The sequence below is a fragment of the Tamandua tetradactyla genome, chromosome 7 (genome assembly GCF_023851605.1).
Source record: "Tamandua tetradactyla isolate mTamTet1 chromosome 7, mTamTet1.pri, whole genome shotgun sequence".
Taxonomy (NCBI): domain Eukaryota; kingdom Metazoa; phylum Chordata; class Mammalia; order Pilosa; family Myrmecophagidae; genus Tamandua; species Tamandua tetradactyla.
In genome coordinates this window covers 70,867,691-70,889,594 of record NC_135333.1, presented here as the reverse complement: position 1 = coordinate 70,889,594, position 21,904 = coordinate 70,867,691, and the positions used below count along the sequence as shown (strand labels likewise).

General features: G+C 38.2%; 1 protein-coding gene and 1 pseudogene across 1 annotated transcript in view; one reads left to right on the top strand and one right to left on the bottom strand.

Annotated features, from left to right (window-relative positions):
- RIMKLB (ribosomal modification protein rimK like family member B) overlaps positions 1 to 21,904 on the bottom strand; it is an 87,647-nt gene that overhangs the window by 62,614 nt on the left and 3,129 nt on the right. The window lies entirely within an intron of this gene.
- Positions 11,511 to 12,174, top strand: LOC143689765 (mitochondrial import inner membrane translocase subunit Tim17-A pseudogene; annotated as a pseudogene).

The following is a 21,904-nucleotide window of genomic DNA, read 5'->3' as shown; positions in this document are numbered from 1 at the left end:
CCCAGCCTTTCGGCCATCGCCTAGAATCTTCTCTTACCGTGGTCTTCCCCCACCCTGGAGACAAAAATTGGGGGACAAAGATCATTAATATCTATAGGGTCCTTACTCGTGTATGGAGTAAAGACAATGCCTTTGTATACTGTGAGGCAGATTTTAAAACTACACCATAAATTCTCTAGGCTTTAAGCAGGTTTAGAGGTAAGGGATGGGTAGCGTCAAACCGCCAGTTCTGCCGCTTAGAAAGCAGTGTAACTTCTTGGACAAGTTGTCTTCCTCGAACCTTTGTTAGGAAAAGTTCAGCGCTGCTATGAGAATGAAATGAGGCAACTAAAAACGTTTTGTGAATTACAGAACTACATACAATAAAGTAAAATTATAGTCCAAAATATTCTAAGAATATGCGTATGTTCAGCTATTACTCTGTTAAGAAGATCATCATAAAAAGTAAAACCAAAGGTAGCAGATGCCCGTCCTACCTTACTTGGAAGATTCATTTCCAAATGACTTCATTAACGTCAGAGATCCCTAACTAGTTTGTCTTTTTACAGGTTATGTCGCTTTCTCATTCATCTTGCCAACAATTTCTTTTCAGCGCTTATTTCTCAATCTATTGCTAATATAATTAACTTAATTATCAGTCTGCCCTTTTTTTTTTGGCTGTCATTCCCTCGGGGCACTGAGAGTCCTTTAAGAGATTTAACATAACCTAGAGTGATAATCTCTGGAGCCAGACTGCCTGGCTTGGATCTTCAGAACTTAACTTCTCTGTGCCTTTATTTGCCGAACTGTAAAAAATGATTTTAAAATTATCAACTTCATTGAGTTATTATAAACAGTAAATTAGTTAATAAATGTACACGGTGCTAGGCAGAGAGCTAGTGCTATTAAGTGTTTACTAATAAGTTATCACACTGAGAATCACCTAGGATAGTGAACTTTTTCATAGAGGGTACATTTAGAGGAACATATACATTATATGATGTATTACCTTTAGAAGAAAGAGGACAAGGCCTACAGAACTAAAATGTTGCTATTTATTTCCTTTCTGATATTCATTCTCCTAGGACATGAAGTATTCAACCCAAAGACTAAGAAGCATTTTGTGATCATGGGAAGTTTAATTCCAGAGATATTAACACTATGAACCTGGCAAAATACATGTAGGGAAACTGATGCAGGGAAAAGTTTCCATGGCTCTGCCCAGCCAGTGATCAATAATACATTGCCTACTCCTTCAATCACACTATTAAGGAATCCAGCTCATGATAAAATTTTCCTCACAGTATACAACCTCTCCCACCCAAAGTATGTTGTATTGCTGAGACTATGGATAGGAGTTCTAGACTCTTAACTTGCCATTAGAAAAAACAATCCTACCTAACCATTCAATGTACTGCTACTGTGTGCCAGACACATCCTAAGAAATTTCTAATGTGTACAACTTTTGACTTAGCTAGTTGGAAAAAAACGCCTCAAAATCAACTTTTGACTTAAGCTAGTTGGAAAAAAGTGCCTTATATATGTTAAATATATAAGGTAATATGATATAAATTCGTAGTTTCAGACAAGATGAGTTGACAACTTATACATCTTTCATTTGGAGCTCACGCAACATGTATAGTGATCAAATTCACACTTCATACTTTCTATGAGTGAATAAAGGAGAATTTATTTTTAGCATTTCCAGACTGGGAAATCAAGGTCCAGAAATGCTGTTACTTAGAGTCAATCATAATCTTTGAGATTTCGTAGTCAATATGTTTAAGCAGGTATGGGCTCAGACCTCCTTTTGGTAACAATATACGCTCAAAAGTATAAATAGCTTGTCTTAATCATACATCATTCATTTTTAACTAGCAAATTAATATTCTTAGGAGGCCCTAGGGTCAGAAAAATTCCTTGGGAAGACATGCTATAGATGACTTTATCATCTCTGGACTCTGATAAATAGGATATGAAAGCCCAGCTTTATTATTTACTAGCAGCATGACGTTGCTTAACCTTAAAAAAAGCCTGTTTTGTCATCAGCAAAACGAAGATCGTATTAACACTACTTAGATTTTAAGAGCTAACAACTTAACTTGAATATAATGCACAGCATACAAGTGCCCAGTAAATATTAGCAATTATTATTCATGGAAAATTAATACTAATTATACATATTGACCCACTAAACGAATTGACTATGTCCTGAGTATGACCAATCCTATGAGTTGAAACAGAGTTGAAGTGTGTCCTTTGCCTAAACCAAAATAACTCCAGATTTTTGCCCTTATTCCCAGATTAGAATCAATTGGGGATCTTTTAAAACTGGATGACCACACATACCTATACAGATTAAATTAGAATATCTGAGATTGGGATCCAGGCATAGGTAACTTTTCAAGTGCTCCAGGGGATTCCATTGTGCGATCAAGGTAAAGACCACTGGTTTAGACACAGCAATGTTAAAATTATCTATATTTGGCCATTGTTGAAATGTGTATGTAACTACCTATTTCAATTAGTCAATCAGATTGGCTGGTTAGAATGTGATAGCTTACTTTGCAGCAAGAAACATTCTTTTAAGCTCCTGGTAAAATAATACGAAGATACCAGGGGAGGGCATTTTTTAAGTGCTAGTTTGATGAAGACAATTATCTCCTCCAATAAAGTTAGGGTCCAAAAAACCTTGCATGTCTCTGATTCTACTTGTGTGCATAGATATATATGTACATTGGCTGGAAAAGCATAACTCACTCATGCAGCAATAATTAGAAGTTGCACTGACATTACATGTCAAGCAAAGATCTTTACGTACTCTGCAGACACCATCTGGTACAAATCTTTTCCTCCTGGGTTTAAAGACAGGGAAGCAAGCTGGGATTTGATAAAAACTACAGGCCGCAAAGAAGTAAAGATGAGAATTATAAACAGGAACTTAATCTCTGAATCCAGGCTGGTTATCGGTACCGAAAAAAGTGTTCCTTATACGGTATCTAATGTGATGGCTGCAAAATTCATGTGGCTGGTGGGTTTCTTATATCAGAACCAACACTAGCAAATAAGCAACAGTAGCAGCAGCTGCAATAGATCTATCTCTCCCGCCGGCTGCTTCCTCTCCCGGAGCCAGCCGGCTAGAACCAGCCCGACAACAACAGACTTCGCAGTTAGAATAGCTCAACTCTGAGCTAGCCTTTCTCCACCCACATCCCTCCTCCTTTTCCTCCACTCCCTTCGGCACATTAAACTAAGAGCCTCTCTAACTATGCTAACAAAATGCTGATGCCAGACACAAAGGAGATGGGGTGGGAAAGGAAGGAAAGGCAGTAAATTGGCTGAATCGAAAAAAGGTTGGTAGGAAAAATAGAAAGAGGGTAGTGTAAGTGTTTCCCCGTCTTAATTACATCTGGTTGTTAGTAAGATTTCTTTTTTTCTACCACTTAGGACTAACCCGGAATGCCTGTCAAAAATACAGAATCCTTGGTCCTCATCTCTGACCTGAATAAGTCTGCAAAACTGCATTTCTTGAGCCATACTTTTTTATTGAATTGTTTATTTTTTATTGAATTGTTTATTGAAAAGTTTATTGAATTGGCCAAAAGCTGATTGTAGTGCCCATGAAAGTTTGAGAATAGTATCAATAAGGAGACTGGAATAACCATTTGTAGAATGTTCTTTATTTAAAGTCCTCAACATTTATGAGCAAACATTGTTAGTGCCCTTTGACAAAAAGAGAAGATCGATTAATTCAGTGGTGGTCATTTCATGATCATCTGATTGTCTATCCACTAGAGTGTCTTAAAACTATATCAAGCTGGGAAGAAAGGAAGAAGAATGGACCAAGTAAATGTGAAAAGGGAAGGTGTACAAAAGAATAGAGGAAGCAACATGTAATAAAGGAAAAAGAAAAAAATAAATAAGCCTCCCTTATTTATGCCCACCCCCCACCACACACACACACACACACACACTCAGTTCTGTCTCCTTCCAGGGAAATATAACTGGTAGCCGTGCCGTCCAACCACAGAAATTATAATATTCAAACCACTGCAAGGGTTGTTCAGATCAGTCTCTATGCTACCAGAACACCCTGAATGGTCAATAAATATCTGAATATTCCTGAATGTATGAATGCATTCAGGAATGGCCTACCACCATGCTAATTATCCTGGTCTTCTTGGGTGTCCTCTGCGCAATGAAAAAGTTAGACTAGGAAACCCCATTCATTAGTCTAAATCAATGTATTTATAGTAGGTACAAAGACACAAAGCAGTTTATACCTATTCTGTTAACATCTTACCTTTTGCCCTCTTTGTTTATGCATCAACATTAGCCATTGAGCTAGATTTATTTCCCCTCCTTTTCCTGTTTAACCTTTCTTCTCATCAACACCACCTGAATTCCCCACCTTTCTGTCCTTGATTTTCTCCTCTTTCAGTGCCATTTGATTTGCATTTCATCCTAACAATAAAAAAATCACTGGAGAGTGAAACAGTGAAATGACAAAATGTCTAATACACAGGTTCCTATCTTTTTTGCATATTTTTCAGAATTTTCTTGGACAAATAGAGCAGACATCTTAGACTGAGAATCTATCCTACTAGCCTGCTTAGTAAATAAATGGTGAATGAAGAAAAACGAACACCATTTACGTATTTGGAAGTTATAGTTATGTATCTCCCCAGTCTCATAATACACCTAAGGAGCTTTTACATATATTGAGCCATCTAATCCTCCTAGCAACCCTACAGAGTTTGAGTAGCTTCTTTTTACAAATGAGCTAACTGAAGCACAGCGGCTAAGTAACATGTCTGAAATCACACAGCTAACAAGTAGCAGAACCAGGATTTGAATCCAAGCAGTCCAAGCCCTCCAAAGACCATAAAGTTGATTTTGTCCACATTTTCTCTCTATGCCTAAGTAAATACAGTTTTGTTTAGATATCGGTTCTGCTGTTTTTGCTTAAGTCTCCAATAACATTTCAAAATAATAGTACATAAACATTAGAATTAGCCACATAGAAATAAATAGACAAAATGAAAAGGAAGGGAACTGATTTGAAGACAAAGGCCTAAATCTGTAGGCCTTTGCACTCGGGAAGCCTCAGAACAATTTCAAAGAATTCAAGCGTCCATTAGCCAAGAAATAATTACAAAGTTCAATAATTATTGCTATTGCTAAAATCATAGTAGCTTTTTATCACTATGCATTTTCTCTATAACTACTATCTTGTGGAAGATTGTGAAATGTTTTGGTATTTAAAAAGCGGCCCACTGACATGTTGGAACAAAACAGTAGAAAAAACAGAGTTTAGTGCTTAATAGACCAAAAGTAGGTCAGTGTCCCTGGCTGTCACAGCTGGTGGAGAGTGATGTCATGAGACATGAAGAGGGGGGATGGTGGTGCGGCATTTAAGGTGGGGACGTGGAGAGAACGTTTGAGAGGGAGAGCAGTTGGGGCTGGAGAAAGAGAATATGCAGGAGGGCTTTCAGTCTGCCTTTTATAGGCTGATTGCAGAAACAGCTGAAGCGCCAATGCCCCCCTCCCCCACTCCCAGCCTGCTTTCTCCCAGGCCTCATTCCCTGTTTCTGCATCACCATCGGACCCCCTCTGCTGGAGACAAAGACACCGGAAAAAGAAATGAGGAGGAAGTGACTGAAAAGGAATAAGAATGATTTCCATAAAGGAATGGAAAAGAAAGAAGTGAAAGAAAATGTTAATCAAGTTCAGGAAAACCTGAGAGGAAGACATACAAATTGCTAATTGTTTAGGCTAAAAAAAAAATGAAGTGAGCAAAAAAATGGGAAAGAAAAACCAAAAATATGTACTAGGTGTATTGGCTATAAAGCAAAACTGGGATACTCCCAATATAGATCTAGAAGAATTCTCATTACTAAGTTAAATATCTCATTCCAGGTGTAGATGGTCCCTGTTAAATTTTGTTAATAAAGTAACAACAATAATCATCTTTGGAATGTGAAGATAGGGTGTGTTTCAATGGCCTTGCAATTCACATTGTTTTAATAAAAAAAAATTTTTTTTTTCTTGGCTAAGAAACAAATAATTTCTGGATAATTACTAACATTTTGTATTCCCATGATGTAAGCAAAATATATCTGTAATATCTCTATATACAGATATACATAAGGGTCTAGAAAGAAATAAGGGTAGAAGACTAAGAAATATTTTACCCCAGGACCAGGGGAACCAAGGACATGCCTATATCTGGAAGAATGCGTTGTTTTTCTTTTCGCTCCCCCTCTTTCTTTGTATGATTTATCTTCTTTTTTAACTCATTCCTTCTTTCTCCAAATCTCCTTTCCTTGTCTTTTCTCTTATTGGAACAGCTTCTCTCCCTTGTTTCCCTTTTCATGTTGCCCCATGTTTTCCTTCTAAATTCTGACTTTGTTGTGTCGGCTTAGTCTGCCAGGTTTCCACTAAACTTTCAGAGCTGGAATCAGAACAGTGCATTTGGCAAAAAGTCAGTCACACATACCACACAACCACAAAGAAGCATTCTGACTGCAAAATCCTTTCAACAATAAATTCCCGTTTCTTGCAGTCAGCAGTTCACACAGACCCATGTGATTAAGCAACACACATTCACATACATTCTGCATGCACGTGGCCTCTGCAGCAGCTCACAAAGACACAATGTCTGCAGAGAGGTCCTGCAGGCAGCATACGCAGGCAGTGCATTCTCCACCCCTTTCATAAACTCTTCCTGACTGGCTCTTACTGCCTGCCACTTCCTCCTCCCCTCATGCTGCCTGGTAAAGACTCCCCTCCTTTTCCTGCAGTTCTCCAAGTCCTAACTGCAGTGCCATCCAGCACTCCCCCAACAGATTCTCAGGCAAAGCGATGGTTGTTTCTTGAAGCTCCTTTTTTCTCTTACTGGGAACTTACTCTAGCGAAAGGACTGCTAGAACAGAATCTCCTCCAGGAACACAGTAGTGTAGGCTTGTCTCTAGTACCCTAATTTATTTCTGCAGATTTAAATTTTGATATGAAAGCCACAAGGAGAAGGCCAAGAGATCTAAAGGGAGGGAAAACAAAACAAAGCAAAGGGAAAAAGGGGAAAGAAAGGGGAGAGAGAGTGCTGGAAGAAATTGCTTTAAAGACAATTAGGACAAAATCATAGAAGCAGAGGAAGGAAGAAGGGAAATGACATCCTGAACCACATGACCAGATGGATGAGCCTGAGGAATAATGCTGAATGAAACAAGCCAGATGCAAAAGGATAGATACTGGATGTTTTCACTTTTATGACCATGTTAAGGATAAAATCGGAGGCTTATAATACAGAATACAGAGGACCTAGAGATTAACAGAAGCTTGAGATGGGTGAACAGATAGCTAATGAGGTTGAACTTAATTATAAGCAAATAGATAGAAGTGAAAGCGGTTCACTAGTGGGTCTATAAGTAATATTACCATATTAGAGGTGAACATGATTGAAAGGAGTTAAATAGTCTCATGTATCTCACTGATTAACACTACAAATATAAATAAATTCTTGCATGAACTACTGCAAAGGTATGAATCTTGTACAAAGAGTATTAATTTTGGGTACAGGGGAAAGTGCTATTGCATGCTATGGGTATGTTTAACAGGAAAACATCAGGAGTACAGCAGCAATTCCAGGGGTACATAATGGGGGGAGGGACAAGAGTTGGGGGAGGTTTGCATTTTCTGTTTGGTGAGGGTGTGTTTATTGGCTCTTCCTCTTGGGAACATAAAATGATCTAAAATCGATGGACTGTTGACTTTGGACGTTACACGAGGCCCAGCAGATGGAGGTGGCTGAAAGACATGCTGACTGAGAAGTAGATTGGTGAACGATGGTATATACATATGATCAGATATTGTGCTGCTACGAAAAGGAATGAAATTGTGAGGCATGCAACGATGTGAATGAACATGTGGGACATTTGGTGAGGCAAAATAAGCCAGAAATAAAAAAGCAAATATTGTATGATCTCATTTAGAAAACACCTATAAAAAACTGGGGCCTAGACTGTAAGCTCTTATAGCAGTCACAGTTAGTGGGGAGTGATAATTGTTATTTCAGGATTTTGGGGGGCTGTTTCATATATGTATAACCTGTTATTTAGAAATAAGACCAAAGCCAATCAGGTCAGGATTAAGGTAATGCAGAATACAGGGGTAAAGAAGACATTGCCTATATTTTAGAACTTCACCTACATTTTGAAACCAAAGGAAGAAAGGTTTATTTTGTCCAGAACCTAAATTTTCAGTAGCACATAATCTAACTCAACCTGTCTGGATAGATCATTTAAACAATCCAAACACAGGGAACCCATAATAAGAATGAGAACCTTTAATCCTGTATAGCTTAATGTAATGCCTGGATACATCCCAGAGTGTATAAAGCAGATAATCAAAAAATATTGGCAAAGTCCCTTGAGGGTTGGAAGAAACAGTATGGAACTATTAAACTTTACCAACAGGGAGATCCCAGGTACTGCGTCAAACATTAGGTACACCCAAATCAATAGGCCAAGCCCTTGATCTTGAGCCTTGCTCTTGTGAAGCTTATGTCTATAGCACAGTAGTTTAGCCTACCTTATAGGTATGCCTAAGAGTCAACTCCAGAAGACCTCTTTTGTTGCTCAAATGTGGCCTTTCTCTCTCTAAGTCCAACTGAGAAGTGAAACCATTGCCCTCCACCCCCACATGGGGCATGACATCCAGGAATGAAAGTCCCCTGGTAGCACGGGAGATGACCCCCAGGGATGAGTCTGGCCCTGACACTGTGGGATCAGCAATGCCATCTTGACCGAAAGGGGGAAAAGAAGTATAACAAATAAGGTATCAGTGGCTGAGAGAGTTCAAACAGAGTCAAGAGGCTACTCTGGAGGTCATTCTTACACAAGCTTCAGTTAGACATTGCTACTTGTCATAACTTTGTCCAACCAAAACCATTCCTGCCAATTCTAAAGAATACCTACAGCAATATATAAGAGTCTACAAAAGTTCCGTGCACTAGGGTAACATCTAAAAACCTACAACCTCTAGATGGGTTCCTGGACCAGATAAGTCTTGGGCCAGGGACCAGCAGATACAGAGGGGCCAGCCTTTTCAGAACATCAACTAGTTCCATCTCCCTATCCCATATTATCAACAGCCCCATCTCACATGAAAAAGTTAGAATGGCCTTAGCCCAAATACTCTTCTTCCTGAAGAGTAAGAGAAAGATCAAAGGTGATGCTGGAATTACATAGAGATGGTCGGGTTTAATAAATGAGTATGAGTGCTGGATCAGTATATTGATATCTCTTTTAGTCTCCAGTACCTTAGAGCAGCTAGAAATAAAAACCTAAAATTGTGGAATTGTAACCCATACAAAACAATTAGTTCTGCAACTAATTGTTGCAATGTACTTAGAAATTTATTGCTTTTTTGTATATATGTTATTTTTCACAAAGAAAAAAAGAGAAGGAAGAGTATAATTGAGAGGATAGGATTTAACAAATGAATATGACTGCTGAATCAATATATTGATATTTCTTTTGGTCTCCAGTGTCTTGAAGTAGCTACAAGAAAAAATGAAAAATCGTGGAACTGTAACCCATATTAAACTTTAAAATCTGTTGTATAACTACTTGTTAAAATGTATTTGGAAATTTATTGCTTTTTTGTATATATGTTATTTTTCACAATAATAAAAGTTTAAAGAAAGAAGAAAGGAAATGGAGCAAGAGGTATGGGTATAAATGGAGAAATGAAGAAACAGGTACAAGTATGAAAGATAAGTTCTAACAGTTCTTGAGCTTTGTATTACTGGGTGACCCCAGAAGTAAGAGAAGATTCTTAGAAAAAGTTACTGGAAGACTGTACATTTGAAATTTCCTTTAAAAAAAAAAAAAGGACAAACTAGATACTCATCACAAATATCTTTTACCAGGGAGATTTAAAATACTAATTTAAACTACTAATTTGCAAGTATTTAGGGATGCTTGTAGAGAAAGTACATGTTGAAGAGACAAAATCTCCGAAATATATAAATACTATAGCTGCCTGTGCCCCTAATTAAGCTTTCCAGTTGTCTCTTGTCATTGAGCACTTATTACTAAGCACAGGGAAAAATGCACAGGGATTATGAATAGATACTTATATTACATATGTCACTCTGCATGCATAGTAGACAGCAACAGGTCCATAGAATAATCCTGGACTCTGCTCACAGTCTTATTTTCCAGACCACATAATTTTGGAAAGTACCCGCTGTTTCTAGAGCACTGAGCTAAATCCATGCCAAAGAAGCAACGTGGCATCTCAGAAAGGCACTGGACTGAGTCTGGAATCCTGAATACTGATCACTAACTAGCATTGTGTCCTTTAAACCAATCCTCTCCAAGTCTTAGTCACCTCAACTGTAAAGTGTACAGAATGGTAATATTACACTTATTCAGGAACATGCCATGCCTACATAGAATTGCTATTAAAACATGAAAGAACAAAAACACAGAGAAAGAGGTCCTTCTAAAACTATCCTCACATTGGCGTACCTAGAATCATACTGTTATGCATGGGACTCGGTGTTTTTCTCAGAACCATTCACTATCACCGGTATTTGAAAGAGCATGTGGATTTGAATTGCTTTAGGTTAAATAAGGTATGAGAGAGAGCCAACTTGATTTAAAAGAACAAGAGTTTTCTTAGCAACAGTCAATTATTGTGTTTTTGTTCAGTGATGGATTTCTTTTCAAGAGCAGACCGGCGTTGATTTAGTTTGGAGGTTCTGAAATCCCAGGTACCCTTGATTTGAGGGCCCTTATTAAGAATCAATAAAATTGATGAAGTCTATTTTCTCTTATCAAAATAGAAATTCTCCTTTGGTGATTTCATTCACTCTCACAGATTCAATTAACAAGTTGTCTTTTTGAACTTTCAAACACAAGGAAGAATTTTCTTAAGTTCTAAACTCACTGGACACCTACACATGGTTGTCTCAGGAGTAGCTCCCACTCAGGTTGTCCAGTGCAACCCATTAAATTAGATTCATTAGATTTGAAACCTCAAAATCATGTATATCGTCTTCTATACCTCCAATATAATGAATAGCCCAATCAGTCAGTTCTACTTCTTTAAGATGCTTTATAAACAACATGGAAAAGAAAAAAAAAAGCAAGATAATGAATACTCAAAAGGAATAAGAACCTGACTGTCAGACTATTACCCACCCAGGATTCTAGAAGACAGAGTTCCAACAAAAATCCCTGTGTTCCTGGATTGGAATTGTTAAATGTCACTACTACCTGAAGCAGCTTACAGACTCAGTCAGCCCTATTCAAAATACCAGCAGCCATTTTGCAGAAATGAAAATGCAAATCATCAAATGCATATGGAAGAGCACGGGCCCCAAATAGCAAAAAGCAGCTTGAAAAAGAAGAACAAAGCTGGAGGACTCACAGTTACTACAAAGCTACAGGAACAAAACAGTTTTGTTCTGGCATGAGAATGGACATATAGATCAATGAGATAGGATTGGGAATTCAAAAATATACCCACCTACATCTATTTCCAGCTGATTTTTGACAAAGGGCCAAATCTATTCAAGGGGGAAAGAATAGTCTGGGAAAACTGGATATCCATATGCAAAAGAATGAAAATTGGATCCCTCCTTCGTACCATATAAAAAACTCAAAATGAGTCAAGATGGGGGAGTACACACAGGAAACTTGCCCCTGGCGAATTGTGGATGACTGTGGTGGGGTCATAGGTGCCACAGGTGGTGGTATCTTTCAAGCTATCAAAGCTTTTTGCAATTCTCCAGTAGGAGTAAACCACAGACTGTGAGGGAGTTTGATGGCTAGTAAAACCAGGGCTCCACAGTTGGAAGGTAGCTTTGCAGTTTGAGGAGGTCTGTTTTCCATGATGACTGCAGGATGGTTCAAGTCAGAGGGAAAGAAGATCCCTGGAATTCCATCACAAGTGGCGCCTTAACAGGACCCACACTGGCAGCCAAGAAATGAACCAGTGGCCATGGTTGGGTCTGCTGCAATGGGTGGCATTCTCCCAGTTTTAATCGAAGGAGCTGCCATCTTGTTGACAAGATTTGCCTCTACACAGTTTCCCAATGGTCCTCAGTTTGCTGAAGATCCCTCCCAGTTGCTTTCAACCCAGTTACTATCCTCACCTTTTGGAGACTATCGACAATATCAATAGGACTGGTCCTCCAGAATTTCTTTAACACAATGAGCTGTAGAGGGTGCACAGGTAGTTTGGTGGTTAGAATGCCCAGCTTTCATGTGGGAGACCCGGTTTCGATTCCCGAACTATGCACCACCACCACCCCCGCCCCCGACCAAAAAAAGAAAAAGAATGAGCTGTATTTCAAGAAAGATCTAGAAAGACCAAGTTAGAGTCATGATTTTTAAAGCCATAGGTGGACAACTATGGCCAAATAGGCTATGGAGAGACATTTAACACTTTTTTCCTATTTAAAGGATCATAGTGAGCAAGAGCAGCATTTAAAAAAAAATACATTTAATTATTCACAATTGAATTGCATTTGTGATCAAAATAAATGTCTGATATCATAAAAAGGAAATCTAATAAGTGCCTAGAAGTTGAAGGACCAAAGGGCCAGTGAAACATTTTCTTGGGGACTTCTCTGTCGTTTTGTGTTCTGTTATTCAAACAATAAAAATTTCTGGAACTTGACTTTCTTTTCATTTAAGTTGTATAATTCTACTGTTTCATCCTTGAATATTACCAATATTGCAAAGTCCATTCAAAACTGCATGTTTTATAGACAGTACCTCATTTCACATCAAGGGAATTGTGTGTGAACAGAATTAAGCAGTCAACATGGATCATTCCAGAGTAAAGTACTTTACTGATTAAAGGATGGTAAAATATTTATCCTTTACTTTTGAAAGTAAAATATGTCTTGATACTGAGTATGTTGGCTACAAAGCTATCACCTTTAGGGCTACTGTGCTTTGATTCCTGATCACCAGAAATTTTACTGGAAACAATTTGCTTCCAACATACCCAATTCCACATGAGAAGAATCCAAAGAGGATACAGTTGTCATTGGATAAGTTTGGTATTTATCGTGTGCTTGAAAATAAAATATATGCTGTTTTTAATGTGAAAAAAACTCAAAATAGGTAATAACTTTAAAAAAAAAAGCACAAGACTTTTAGTAGAAACATAAGGAAATATCTTCAGGACTTTATATTAGGCAATGGAGCTTTAGAATATGAAACCATAAGCACAAGCAACAAAAGAAAAAAATAGATGAAGTCGTCCTCATCAAAATTAAAAACTTGTGTGCATTAAAAGACATTATCAAGAAGGTGAAACCGGGCAGTGTAACGGTGGCTCAGTGGCAGAGTTCTCGCCTGCCATGCTGCAGACACAGGTTCGATTCCCAGTGCCTACCCATATAAAAGAAAAAAAAACTCTCTCAGGACCACTTTGGACAAAGCTGAGGCTCTTTAGAGGACATAACTGAATTAGGAAAGATGGGCTCATGTGAAATGCTTCAGCCTTGGGGACACAGAAATAAAAAATACAATTTTGGGCGGGCCACAGTGGCTCAGCAGGTAGAGTCCTTGCCTGCCATGCCAGAGACCCGGGTTCGATTCCCAGTGCCTGCCCATGCTAAAAAAAAAAAAAAAGAAAAAGAAGGTGAAACCTACGGAATAGGAGAAAATACTTGGAAATCATGCATCTAGTAAGGGTTTAATATCTGAATATACTATAAAAATCTAATTTAAAAATAGGCAAAGGACTTGAATAGACATTTCTCCAAAGATATACAAATGGCCAATAAGCACATGAAAATATCTTCCTCATTATTAGACATTAAGGAAATGCAAATCAAAACCACAAAGTGATACTATTCCACACTGGCCAGCAGGGATCTATTTTGCTGGCGAGGAGGTGGAATAAATGAGGAGCATGCAGAGCTGGGATTGGAACTCTCACGCAGTACTGGTGGGAATGTAAAATGGTGAAGCTGCTATGGAAAACATTTAGGTAGATCCTCAGAATTACCATATGACCTAGCAATTCCACTTTTAGATTTATACCCAAAGGGATTGAAACAGAGACTTAGATACCCTTACACCAATGTTGTCAGCAGCATTATTCACAAAGCCAAAAGATTATGCTAAATGAAAGAAGCCAGACACAAAAGTACAATTATATGATTCTACTGATATGAAATACATAGAATAAGCAAATTCATAGAGATAGAAGTTAGATTTACAGGTTACCAGGGGCCAGAGATAGGGAAGAATGGGGGAGTTATTGCTTAATGAGTAAGGAGTTTCCACTGGAGTTATGAAAATGCTTTGGCAATGGTTCATGATGATAGCAACACAACACTGCAAATGTAATTAATGCCATGCAACTGTACACTTAAAACTGTTGAAATGGCAATTTATGTTTTATATGTTTCAATAATATATTTAAGGGCAATGGAAAATAAACTATACGTACAAGAATGTTTGTAACACCATTGTTGATAACAGAAAAAAACATAAACAGTCTGAAAATATTAAACAACCGTTCTGTTTAACATGTTACATCATACAATGGGATATTATATGGTCATTAAAGATTATGATACTGATGGTGTTTAGGTACACAGAGAAAGTTCATATAAACTGTAAAGGAGTGGTGCTCAAAGTATAGTCTTTTGACCAGCCACATGGGCATTTCCTGGGAACTTGTTAGAAATGGAAATTATCAGGCCCCATCCCTACCTACTGAATCATAAAGTCTAGGGAATAGGGCCCAGTAATCTGCACCCCAGGTGTGTTGCCAGCTTTAGCAAATAAAAATAGAGGACACCCAGTTAAATTTGAATTTCAGATAAACAGATGATTTGCTTCAATTATCTCAGCATTTGAGACATTTACAATTAAAAATTATTCATTGTTTATTTGAAATTCAAATTTAACTGAGCATCTTGTGTTTTATCTGGCAACCCTGCCCCCAGGGGATTCTGATGCATGCCTGAGTATGAGAAACTCTTGCATAAAGTGGGAAAGCATGATTTATTAAGACCATCTGAATCAGATTCACCTAGAGGTGGCTGCAAAGTGCAGATTCTTGTACCCATCACAGAAATAGAAATCCCAAAGGAAGTAGCCCAAGAATCTTCATTGCATGATTTTGATAACTAAAGTTCAATAACTGCTGACTACGCACAATTCCTCTGTGGAGTCCTCTGTAAATCTGCATTGAGTTGACTGCATTTTTTTTATATGCATCTATATATGCATCTGTCACACTATATAGCTTAAATGGGATAAGTACCTCCCCTATCCGAGAATTTTCTGGGGTAGAGTGTGTGTGGGGGGGTGTGGTACAAAAACAAACATTAACCTTTCAGAAGATTCTAAGTTTCTGATATCCAACTTTATTTATACCCCAAAGCTGTCATCCTAACAACTTACTGATAAAATTGGTCAGATCATTTGTTTCTTCATATGTTGGGGTAGAAAGCTTGTTGAGAAACACTGAGTTAAGATTCTCTTTCCCAATGAACTCTTGACTCCTTAATGTAGGAACTGGGACTGATTAATCTCTCAATTAACAATACTGGCGCTTAGAGAACTATAAGAGAAGTACAGTTCTGTGTCATTAGGAGTCTTCCATCCTCTCAAACGTAGCTCAGTATTCTTCCTATAGGAACTACACAACAGAGGTTGGAAAAATAAGTGGGATGGATGGAAAACAATGAGACAGCAAGACTGGTCTAGAGGTTATCTGCTGCCCTCTCTCGTCCACGTTTAGGAAATACAACCTTTCTCCTCCACGCTCATAAAACCTAAGATTTCTCCAGCTTTAAATTCAGTACATCTTTTGATGCACAAGATGTCTAATTAGTGTGGGGCATAAAACGGTGAACAAAGCATCTTTCCACCAAAGTCCACATGGAAATGAGGGAGACACTCAAGAAAATAATCCAAAGAAGATATTGACCAAACTAAGTATATAAAGGATGAGTAGAAATTTGTGAAAATGAAATTACTATAGTGAACAGGTCCCAGAGTGTAACGTGAAACAACTTAGAAATGGAAGAGCTTGGAGTGTTCACAGAACTGCTAGTTGCAAAAGTGTCCGGCTGGGTGGGCTGGAATACTGGTGATTAGAAATAAAACTATTAATAAGAGCCATTTATGTATGTAATGCTAAGGAATTCCATCCATATCCTAAGTAGTCTTTAAAATGTTTTAAGCCAGGGGATGACTTAATCAGATTAGTGCTTTAGAAAGACTAATCTGGCTGTTTTGTATTATGAATGGGGGTGGGAAAACATCAGAATGGGAAACCAATTAGGACTCTATTAGATTAATGATTGGACTGAACTAAAATGGTAATGAAATAATGGACAGAATGGATGGATTTGAAAGATATTGATGAGCTACCATCAAAAGGATTTTTGGACAAAATGGGTGCATGTACACATGTTGAGACTCAAGGTGAGAGAAAAGAAATTGAAGAAACTAAGTTCAGTGGATAGATAAGTCAGACTGAGGTATAGATCTTGGAGCATAAGATCTATGCAAGTTTTTAGACATCCTGTGCATTCAATGCATGGTAAATGAAGACATGGGAGTGGATATGATTAATCAGGGAGAGAGTATGGCACGAAGAGAAGTGACCAGGGCCAGAACCTTGATAGCCAGCAACATTTAAATGTAAAAGAACACTGGAGAGGAGCCAAGAGAAAATGAAGAAATGTGATGTCAAGATGCCAAGGGAAGTACATTGCAAAAAGGAGGGTTAGGAGCCCATCCCACAGAAAACAAGAAAATAAGTGTGCTGTGTCTGTGATATTGAGCAACGAAGAGGGCCTTAGTCTGACAGGTTATTTATTTTAGAACTGTGGAGAGAGGTGAATTAGGCTCCAGGGAAAGGGCAAATATAAATATTCCTGGCTTGGCACTTACCCTAGACTTTTGAAAATATTCAGTTTAACTTTAGGGGCACAGTGGTTGATGAAAGAGGGCTTCTCACTCTTTGCCACTCCTCTCACTAAGAGGTGGAGTCTATTTCCCCTGCATTTAATTTGAACTGACCCCGTGACTTATTTTGACCGGTAGAACAGGAAGGATGGATGCTGAGTCGTAAGAGTTCTGCGAAATCTACTTTCGCTTCCTAGAATGCCTCTTCTTTCAGTAGCCAGTGCTGCGGGAAGCCCAAATGAGTCAGGTGGAGAGACCATCGAACTTCTCTGATGCAACCCCTTCCGACTCCTCGGAGAACACCTAGCACCTGCTGCTAGCCATTTGGTGAGGGCATTTTTTTTTTTGCCATATTTTTTTTATTGTGATCATTCCGTTCTACATATATAATCAGTAATTCATAATATCATCACATAGTTGTATATTCATCATCATGATCCTTTCTTAGAACATTTGCATCAATTCAGAAAAAATAAAAAGACAAAAAAATTCATGTATACCATACCCCTTACCCCTCCCTTTCATTGATCACTAGCATTTCAATCTAAATTTATTTTAACATTTGTTCCCCCTATTATTTATTTTTACTCCATATGTTTTACTCACCTGTTGATAAGGTAGATAAAAGGAGCATCCGACACAAGGTTTTCACAATCACACAGTCACACTGTGAAAGCTGTATCATTATACAATCATCTTCAAGAAACATGGCTACTGGAGCACAGCTCTACATTTTCAGGCAGTTCCCTCCAGCCTCTCCATTACATCTTGACTAACAGGGTGATATCTATTTAATGCTTAAGAATAACTTCCAGGATAACCTCTCAACTCTGTTTGGAATCTCTCAGCCATTGACACTTTATTTAGTCTCATTTCGCTTTTCTGCCTTTGGTTGAGAAGGTTTTCTCAATCCCTTGATGCTGAGTCTCAGCCCATTCTAGGATTTCTATCCCACGTTGCCACGAAGGTCCACACACCTGGGAGTCATGTCCCATGTAGACAGGGGGAGGGCAGTGAGTTTGCTTGTTGTGTTGGCTGGAGAGAGAAGCCACATCTGAGCAACAGAAGAGGTTCTCTTGGGGTGACTCTTAGGCCTAATTTTAAATTAAGCTTGACCTATCCTTTGTGGGGTTAAGTTTCATATGAACAAACCCCAACATTGGGGGCTCAGACTATTGCTTTGATTGTCCCACAGCTTATGAGAATATCAAGACTTCAACTTGGGGAAGTTGAATTTTCTGGTGAGGATATTTTTGATCTCTCACCCATATCTGTGCCCCATCCAACACCAAATAAAGCAAAATTGCTGCCTAGTCACACAGACATCATGAAAATAATAAGTCTTTGTATTGGGAAGAAGGATCTTCAAGAGGAAAAGTATCATAGATTTATAATAAATCAATAAATAACATTTGATGATGTAGTGCTGTACTGCCCATCAAACTTCTTGGGACAGTTCTCATAGTCTCCCCTCACTTTTGTACCAGAAAATGCAAGAGATGCAGGTGACCCCACAGAATAAATGAATTCTAATTTCCCGATGATGTGACTCAGATCCAACCCATATTAATCATCTAATCCACCATCCTACCTCTAGAAATATATCAACACCAAGTCACTGGGATAAAAGTCTGTCTATCTCCAAAGGAAGAATTTCCATAGCTATCCTAAATCAGGGAATTACATTCTAAGATATAATTTGAATTCAGTTCTGAAATGAATTCTTTTTTTTTTTTTTCTGTTCTGACTTTTTGGAAGTGGTAAATACAAACATCAAAATCGTCAACTTCAGCTTTCTCCTCTCCAGGCAGAATTACTTGAATTTCTTTAGTTTTTTCTTACTAACTGGGTTTTCTACATTTCAAATGAGTTGTAATACTAGATGGTGTAAAGGTCTGACTCACAGTGCATATTAAAGGGTGATTCTATGATTTCTACATATTTTCTCTTTCTCTGTCTCTATCATTTGCTTCCTCTTTGTGCCTCCTTCCCTTTTTCCTTCTTCTCTGTGTCTCTTACTTCTCTTCTGCTCCTTTTCCTGTATCCTCTTTTTTTTTCCAATTCACTCCTTCCTTTTATTTCTGCTTTCCTATGAATGTACTCATTTCAAAAGGAGATGTAGAATTAAAGTGGCATAATCATACTTAACACAGTGCCTACCATGTGGCAAATCTTCCATATGCATTAGCTATCTTATTGTTTCTATTAGCAGCTAATATATAATAACCCTTTGTTATGGTATTTCATATTAATATAATTGTATCAATTTTCATGTGGTTTGTGACTTGCCTCAGATTGTTGGCTGTTGGCTAGAGACATCAGTTCCTTTCCACTATAGCTTACAACACAGCAGCTGTTTTTTTGGTTGTTTTTTAATTTTTTTCCAGAGCAAGATGGAAGCTGTAGTCTTTTGTAGCTTAATCTGGAAGTTACACCACATAATCTCTGCTGCATTCTATTTGCTTAGGAGTCTTCCAGCCCATATTTAAGGGAGGAATTAAACAACTGGGTAAAGACCAGAAAGTGGAGCTCACTGGGCCCTTTTTAATGCCGAGAACATTAAAAGTACGTTAATTTTTAATGTACTAATTAACTTTAAAATTAAAATTATAATAAAAGTACATTATACAATGTTCTAACTAAAATTATATTCGTTTTATTAATAGTTACTTTTACTTGCAATTTTTTTTCTTTTATAAAAATTCTAGAGTTTTGCTGTCATCATAGTCATCGTCATCCATCGTCTTCTTTTGGCAGGTGGAATAGGAAGGTGGAGATTTCCCTTCCGCAAATGAATTTCTAGTACTTGTTTTGGTTTGTGTATAACCAAATGTTTTCAGAAACTTTAACAGATCCCTGAACCTGGATCAACCATTTTATATCTGCTTGGTCAAGAAAGTATGGATGTAACAGTGTAAAGCCAAAATTCACAGAAAACAAAACAATAAGACAGCAGCAGTAATTATGGTAGTTATGAATTGCATTTGTTTGCATGCGCTGACATTGCATCCTTTGCTCTTTTTTTAGAAATTGAAAAAAAAGCCTTTATTAATTAGTATTAATTCACAAAGCTCTAGAGGAAGTAAGTAAGCTCTGAGGATTAAACTCCTTGTCTTCTAAGCAATAGAAGTCATACTATTTGCAATACTTGTCAATTTTTCTAAGGCCAACATGGTAACCCTGAAGTATCCTTTGTTCTTGGAATAGTGTTGCCCTGTTTCTATGTGTTGGGGTGACCTATTTCTTTTCCATCTACCCCCCTCTCACAACACTTCAACATTTATTACTTGTCCACTCACTCATATCCTCAGACTGATTAGCACCCCTCTGCATTTCACTCAGCTTTTGAATGTTTGTATCTTGGAAATGGGAAGTCACTATATCAAATCTTCACCTCAACTCAATTCAGTTCACCAGTACTTAGTGCTAGCCACTATGTTGGTCAGACCTAGCTTTGGCCATCAGGAAATTCACCTTATAGTAGTACAAATACAAGAACATTATTTCATGAATTGAACAAACATATGCCACAACTACAAGGTGTTACTAATAGGGTGGTATATGGGGGAAAATGCACCTAATTCAAACTATGGACCATAGTTAACAGTAATAGCTTAATATTCTTCCATCAATTGTAACAAAGGTACCATACCATAGTGGGTATAAGGGGCATGAAGTTTTTCTTTTTGGAGCTATGAAAATGTTCTAAAACTGAGTGTGGCAATGTAAGCACAGCTCTGTGATTACACTGGGAGCCGTTGCTTGGACACTGTGGCTAGATTTTATGGTGTGTGAAAAAAAGACAGAAACTCAGCCTAATAAGGCTGAAAGATATGTAAAAGAAAGTTTAATAAACTTGATGATATAATTATACAAAGAAGGAGAGGAAACAATGAACTCTTTAGGGGTAGAAAGGACCAGAAAAAGGCTTCTGGGAGGAGACGATTTATAACCTGGGTTCTAATGGACAAATAGGCATTTATTTGCAGGGAACAGAAAATGCAATGCACAGAGGCATGGGCATATACTATAAGTTGGGTTTACTGAGAAGTGGGAAGTTTCTCCTAGCCCAATTTTCTGAGGATATATGTGTCCTGGCTCTTAAGTCTTACGGTTAAGTCCATCTTAAGTTTGGCTGTTATTTGATTGCTTCACTCCTCTACGCACATTGCTCCCTCTCCCTTCCTCCCTCCCCACCTCATATAACCCTCTTCCCTTCCTTCCTTTTATGGGAATTTGTGTGTGGGTTTAGCCCCTGGGTTTAATTTAGTTGGTTTGGACTGTAGTAACAATGTTTCTGTACATTTGCCCAGAGGCCTTCAGCTAATGGGTGTATTCTTTACAGGCCAATAAACAGATGAATGAAGCCAGCCTGCTGTCTTGCCTCTCTGTCTTCCTTCTCTTTCTTCATACTTTACCCATCTTCCACTGATTAGGGATCTTTCGAAAACTAAAAATTTCCTCAGTAACCCAAACACAGAAGTCATTTCTGGGCCTGCTGGTCAATCTCAGGGCAGGCTTTTCTACTGCCGGACAATGTGTTGTCTACCACATTCTGTGTAGATCCAGTCTGGGTAGGACGGAAGTATGGACTGCTGGCCAAAGAGTTCCTCTCCAGTGTCAGGGAGAACCTCAGAAAATTATGGGCTTACATTTCTACATTACACCAATTCTGACCATTCGTGCTGATACGGCTAACTGATTAAGAGATGATAAACTGATGATGTAATAGAAGGGAGGCTGACCAAATGACCCAATTGAGGATCTCCAGGCCTGGGGCTCCGGACATAAACAGGGAGCTGTGCTAAAAGAAAGAGGCCACTGCAGTTGCCACAAGGAAGAAATTAATCAAACTACCTTGAAACAAACTGCATTCTTGAAAGTCTTTGCCCAACAACAATATATGGTTGTTCCTGCTCTCCCACCACTTCCTGTCTGGCTACTCCCCTTTCCTTCTGAGGGGT